Consider the following 7,225-nt stretch of genomic DNA (forward strand, 5'->3'; position numbering starts at 1 on the left):
GCCTTAAGGATATGTACACGTTGTAGTCAAATTATAGTTTTTCTGGAAGGGGAGGGATCAAAGTTGCAAATTTTTAAAATTATATATAGGCCTATATATATATATATATATATATATATATATATATATATATATATATATATATATATATATATATATATATATATATATATATATATATATATACATATGAGTTCCCCTTCCAAACTTAAGGTCTATGGGCAAGCGAAGTAGATTTCACCTGTTTCTTGACATAAAGGGATAGTTTGGTCAGAGACAACTCGTATGCAGTGATAATGATAAATTATAAGCATGCATTAAATAGTGAATTATTTTTAAAAGCGTACAGACCGTTTTTATTTTAACAAGTTATTCAAAAGGTAGTTACAATATGAATACAATAGTATTAATAGTCTAGGCCTAGCGGTTTCTTAATTAGATTTTAATATGTAGTAAAAAAAATTATAACTGTTGCATTTTGGGTACTCTTGTTTTTTTTTTTTTAAATTTAAAGCAAGGCCTATAAACACATAGCCGCAATGTTTTTATTTTGTTTTCAATATTTGAACAGTGGACTTAATTTATACATCTCCTTGACAAACGAAATTTTGAATTTTAAGTGAGAGAGACCGAGACATGCAACCGTATTGCATAAAGAAAGAAGTTGGAGACGATTGTGAAGTAAATAAAAGATTGAATATTCTCAATGCATCAAATGTATTTTTTATTTAACATTTCTGTTGATATTCATCTGTATGTATGAATTGAAGCTTGGTCTGAAACGAAAGAAAAAATGCACTAAAAAATAAAAACATTTTCATTAGTTAAATGCTAATGTGTCGAAATAGTGTCAACATTTCTTTTTTTTTGTTTACAATTTTTAAGACTGTACCTATTTGATTTTCGTATGTTAACGGATGTTTGCATTATGGAAGTATTGGAATGATTGAGCTTCACTAAACTTTCTCTAGTATGCGTGTATATATATATATAGATTGTATGCGTCACTGTGATAGTGTAACCAGTGGATGCGTCACTGTGGTAGTGTAAAGATTGTATGCGTCACTGTGATAGTGTAACCAGTGGATGCGTCACTGTGGTAGTGTAACCAGTGGATGCGTCACTGCGGTAGTGTAACCAGTGGATGCGTCACTATGGTAGTGTAATGAGTGGATGCGTCACTATGGTAGTGTAATGAGTGGATGCGTCACTGTGGTAGTGTAAAGATTGTATGCGTCACTATGGTAGTGTAACCAGTGGATGCGTCACTGTGGTAGTGTAACCAGTGGATGCGTCACTGTGGTAGTGTAACCAGTGGATGCGTCACTGTGGTAGTGTAAAGATTGTATGCGTCACTATGGTAGTGTAACCAGTGGATGCGTCACTGTGGTAGAGAAACTAGAGGCTCCGATAGTGCCCCCATGACACCTAAACGGTCAACGGTGTGTGTATAAACTCATTATAAATAAAATAGATTTAACCTTAGCTTCTAGTGGACAAAGCCGCGCCCCACCGACTAAAATCCAAGAAGCATAGCGAATGCTTTGTTTACATTCAAATAACTCTGTTTTAGAAAACAAGGTCACGCGTCTAAAAAATACACGATTGGTAATGCATTTATGGAATCATCTTAAAAATATTGCGTCAACCCGCAGCAACGCAGGCGACAGGTATGCTAGTTTCTATTAATAAATCGGAAGATTAAAAAAAAAACGCACATGTTACTTAGATCTAGTCTATCCTCGTTTTAAGCAGTATTTCTGATGGGTTCCAGTTCTTTTTATTCTGAAAAAAAAAATAAGTTTCATTACGCAAACAGACATTGCGAACTAAATACAAGCTTGTAATAAAACAAATTTAACAACAAAACAAATATAATAAACCTTTATAGCAACAAGCTTTTAAATGGCACTGAAAGTAAAAATAATAAAATAAATCTGCTTTCTCTTAAACGCTTTTGTCACTAAAATATGTAAAAGATCTTTTTTTATATAAAAGATTTTTAGATTTGTTTGATTACTAGCTTTTATTTAGTTCGCAACGTCTGTTTGTAGGTTTGTGGCAAATCTTGTAACTTAATTTTGACTCATTTCTAATGCAGCGATTTTGTTCAAACTTTCCAGATACGCTTCACTTCGATGACAATACAAGTCTATCTATTGTTTAATTTAATTGGATGTTCAATAATTAATTAAAAATTAATTAAACAGTTTAGAAACTAATTGGAGATAACAGAAAAATTAAACACTCGATAGATTATTATACTATATTCAATAACAGCAGGGGAGATAACTAGATAGACGCTATCACCCGACCAGTCTTGTGAGCTGTGGGTTTTTATTAGACATTTTAACTTTAATTATTACAAAACGTTTGCTATATTCTTAAAATTCTAAAATGTGATGTTGAGGGGTTCAATATAGACTGTGCTAGGTGCGTTTTCAACAATTAAAAAAAGCTCTATGATTCGCTTCAGTGGTCACATAAGTTTTTGTCGCCTGTTATGATTTGTTAGTTTTATGAAATACTGTACCGTACCGTACTGTGCCGTTTCGTGCTGTACCGTACCTTACTGTGCTGTACCGTACCTTACTGTGCTGTACCGTGCCCTGTCATAACGTGACATGCCGTGCAGTGCCGTACCGAGCTGAGGTGAACTCAAATGACCTGACCCGACCCAACCTGACCTGACCAGAACCGACATGACCTGACCTGACCTGACCCGACCTGACCTGACCCGGCCTGACCTGAATTGACATGACGCGACCTGACCTGACCTGACCTGACCTGACCTGACCTGACCTGACCCGGCCTGACCCGGCCTGACCCGGCCTGACCTGAATTGACATGACGTGACCTGACCTAACCTGACCTGACCCGACCTGACCTGACCCGGCCTGACCTGAATTGACATGACGCGACCTGACCTGACCTGACCTGACCTGACCCGACCTGACCTGACCTGACCTGACCTAACCTGACCTGACCTAACCTGACCTGACCTGACCTGATCTAACCTGACCTGACCTGACCTGACCTAGCACAAGCTGTGATATATGCAGAGCATATATTTTAAACGTACTCACTTGCATACTTTTTTGTTTGACCCACAGTCACTGTCACTGTTGCATGTTTGATATACTTTTGGGGGCCCACTGAGGTGACCGCTGTAAATATGTTTTTAAAAATTAATAAAACATTTCTTTAGGCGTACTGATTCTTGTTGTGGGTATATTTTTCCTTTTGCCCATACAAACTGTTTGATAAGGTGTTTTTTATACTTTAAAATAAGTTGCCTTTTAAAAATTTTCATTAATTTTAGTTTGCGTTCACAAGTTAAAAACATCACGAGCAGTTGCTTGAATCCATTAAAAAAAAATCAACCGGGAGTGATCGCCCCTAAATTTTCTCGAATATTCTTACATAACACTACGGGTGATGGCAACTCGGGATTTGTAGATCTGTATCAACTTTTCAGCGATCTCCGGTAACCGGAAGTGGAACTTATTCTACTTTCAATTTTTCAAAATTCTATAGCTTGAGTACTTTTTCAGATAGATAAATAAAATTTCACACGTAAGTAAAAGATTTAGTTCTCTGCCTTCTATCGAATTTTGAGTTATTTCCGTTGACCGGAAGTAGTAATTTAACGCAATTTCCAATTTATAAAAAAAACCGCATATAAATTTATAAAGTACTAATAATATTCCGAACTATTATACACAGATTGTTTGGCGTTTACTTGGTGCGAATTTCTTTTTTCTACGAGATTCTAATTATATTCTATTTTTAAAAGTTTAAGTGATTAAAGATGGATTATAAATCATGTCTATATCCAGAGTTGCCATTCCCTGTAGTGTTATATAAGAGTATTCGAGAAAGTTTAGGGGAGATCACTACCGGTTTATTTTTTAAAAATATTCCAGCAACACCACATTGAATATATACGTTATAAACTTTTTTTATTCATAATCTAGGCCCATGGTTAAGATAACTTCCATTGATAGTCAAGTTCATTTGCAATTAAACATACAAATTCTGTTTTCATAGAATTACCTTGACACGAAGCCAACGAAGACCAGTAGTAACAAGAAGCTCACACATAATTTCATTTCAAATTTGTAACAAACGGCTGTATTAAAATATATATATATATATATATATATATATATATATATATATATATATATATATATATATATATATATATATATATATATATATATATATATACACATGAAAGTATGCGCGTGTGTGTTTAAGTGTGTGTGTCTTTTGTGCATTACTACACCTTTCATCTGATCGCCATGACCATTTAGAAAGGTGTTGATGATGCTACTCCTGGAAGGGTTTCCTCAATTTTTAAAAAATCACGCAAGCGTGGCGCCCCGAGAGGGTGTGCCTTTTCTCTATATTATGTATAAATATAAGGTAGGGTGCTGGTCATACTATTCCTTATATGTCGAAGCTATTGAAACAGGGGAATTCGACTATGTTATAATATGTTTATTAACGTTAGTGAATATGGATAAGTTTAGGCATTTTGGTTTAACTTTAAAGACAGATTAGACTATATTATTGTAACTAGTTTTTTTTTCTTTTTGTAAAACGTGTCTTTGTCAGTCGAATGATCAATACACGTACACAAGAATACTTCTGTGTACGCTACCTTTCTACATTGAAAATTGTCTGATAACTTTAAAGTATAATTACTTACTGCGATTAGAGAGCTTCTAAAATAAACTGTGATGGTGAGATGGCACAAGCACACGGAGTCTAATCATAGACAGGCTGTCACACTGATACCTAATTAAGCATTGAAGATTAAAGCTATATTAAAACCTGAGGCGACCAGTAAATATTGATTCCATTATTTTCGACCCAGTAGCGTCGCTAGGTCGGGTGTCACCTGGTTAGTCTGTGTTACTTTGAGTGTGTTTGCGTAGGCCTTCATAGGCCTATAATTTAAATATATGGCATATACACGTGTATGTATGTGCATAATAATGTGTATAATTTGCTATCGTTTTTTTTTAATCCATAGGATTAAAAAAAATGTTCTTACCACACATTCCATGGAGGTGGAGGCACTTGCTATTTTGGGGGAGGGGCGAGGCAAACACTGATGAAAACGGACACTGGTAAAAGTATATTATATATTTTCTATTTAAATTCTATTTCGTTGGGGGGGGGGGGGGGGTAAACTGTCTTCGGGTGGGGGTGCCCCCTCCCCCCTCCCGCCCCCCAAGAGGTGCCTGAAAGAAATTCTGCTGCACACATTCTTTAATTAGTAGAGCGATATCTTAAAACCAAATTTAATTAGAGAGATCGCACTTGTAGCCTACTTTTTCGAGTTGATTTTTCCATACCCTACAAGTAAGCACGTGATAAAAATTACTCGAAAATATAATCAAACTGATCGATGACATCAAAACAGGCTGCCAATTTGTTTAGATAATTATTTTCAAATTACATCTTTTAATTAATACCTGAATCTTCTGTGTGAGTTTCTCAAACAGCGTGGGTTCACAATGCCACCATAGAGTCGGCTACAGAGATTTGAATTCTATTAAATTCTATTAAATAGTATTACACACGTAATCAAAACTTTGTGTCAAACAACTGAAGCCAAAACCTCTTTCTATTCAGAGCTCCTTTTAGTAGACACTTAACTCCGCGAGGGGGTGGGGGGACGGGGGGTAGGGGGATGACTCTTGAAACTTATGGGGTGGGGGGGGGGGGCTATTAATTTTCCGGGAGCAGACACTGACATATTTTCTGCATACATCTATTTAATTCGGGTGAGGGGTAGACTTCATTCTGGTGGGGGAGGAGGGGGTGGGAGAAGGGGGTGGTGCCTCAAACACCCCCCTCCCCCAACCCAGAAGAGATGACTTTTTTTTCCCATTCACATCACAATCATCATTGATTATCGATTTGCCTGCAACAGGTAAGAAACTAAAGTTGGTTGTTTACAGGCACCGGTTTATTCGGTGAAGCCGCTATCTCTCATGTATAGTGTGAAGCCGCTATCTCACATGTATAGAGGACTTCATCTCGGTTCGAATACATCTTTTTTTTTTAAATTCTTCAATGACGATTTTCATTGGTTGGTACAGTTGGTCAAGCAGGTAAGGCGTCCAATCACGTGTCGTGTTTTCACGCCTGCTACTGCCATAGCTGCTCACGCTGGTATCACGTGATCAACCTTGAAATGTGTGGAGCAGACGACAGATTAGTTGTCAAACTTTTAGAAGAAAAAAACATGTGGGGGGGGGGGGGGGGGGGAGGGGAGGAAGTGTAATCAGCTGATTTGAAACAGACAGAACATTCTAATCTGGTTTTTTTTAAATTCCGTTTTTAAAAGATAATCACGGCGCAATCCGATTAGTGGGTTTTCAAATGCCATAGATTTTTTTTTATAAGATTCACGTGCTTGTGTGTGTATGTGTGAGTGCTTTCATGTGAGTGTGTTTTTGGTGCCAATGTAATTTATTGTGTGTATGTGTGTAGGCTATATGATTGAGCGTATGGTGTTTAAGATACGGTGAGTATAGGCGTATACGAATAATTGTATGTACGTATTGTATCTATGTGTGAATTACATACGCATACATAGTGTGTATGTATGCGTACATTGAGTGTTTTTGTGTGTATAATATTGATTGTGTATATATGCATGTATGTATGTGTGTATGTAAGTACTCGTGTCTTCGTGTATGTGTTTTTTCATCTGTAAAAGAATGATTGTGTATGTGTTATGTTTGTATGTGTGTATGTGTGTATATAAAGTAATTGTGTGTAGATGAAGGTGTTTTCTTGTGTAAAAGGTTGATAGTGTGTGTATGTATGTATGTTGTATATTGTATGTAAGTAGTTGTGAGTGTACGTGTGTATGAGTGTGTGAGTACTCGTTACGTGTGTTTACTCACGTGCCCGCACCAACTAACACCGAGTTCAGAATTTGATTTTTTTTTAAATACTCACTTCACGTGCGCGTTAAATTAATCCCCATGAACATCAAAGAGAATGTTCAATTAGATTTGAAAATAAAAACCTTCAATTTGTTTCCTTTCCTGTGATTTAAAATAAAATAATACAGTTTTTATTTCTTAATACTTTGTTGTGGTTTCACATTATAGTGGGCGAGGTATTTTTAAGGGTTACCGGATACAGATATTACTACGTAATTTAGATATTTATATTTGATATATTAAACTATTTA

The 7,225-nt window shown here is 36.1% G+C and overlaps 1 long non-coding RNA gene across 1 annotated transcript; it reads right to left on the reverse strand.

The window, feature by feature from the left end:
• Nucleotides 1-591: 591 nt before the first annotated feature.
• LOC131939923 (uncharacterized) lies at nt 592-4,795 on the reverse strand. Its single transcript, XR_009386498.1, has 5 exons — nt 4,718-4,795; nt 4,057-4,132; nt 3,087-3,167; nt 1,719-1,785; nt 592-776 (listed from the first exon to the last, which is right to left on the reverse strand). It is a non-coding gene; the product is annotated as an uncharacterized LOC131939923 (long non-coding RNA).
• Between the last annotated feature and the right edge of the window lie 2,430 nt (nt 4,796-7,225).

This window comes from Physella acuta, unplaced genomic scaffold (assembly GCF_028476545.2).
Source record: "Physella acuta isolate Inbredline_101_S28 unplaced genomic scaffold, ASM2847654v3 ptg000020l, whole genome shotgun sequence".
NCBI classification, from domain to species: domain Eukaryota; kingdom Metazoa; phylum Mollusca; class Gastropoda; family Physidae; genus Physella; species Physella acuta.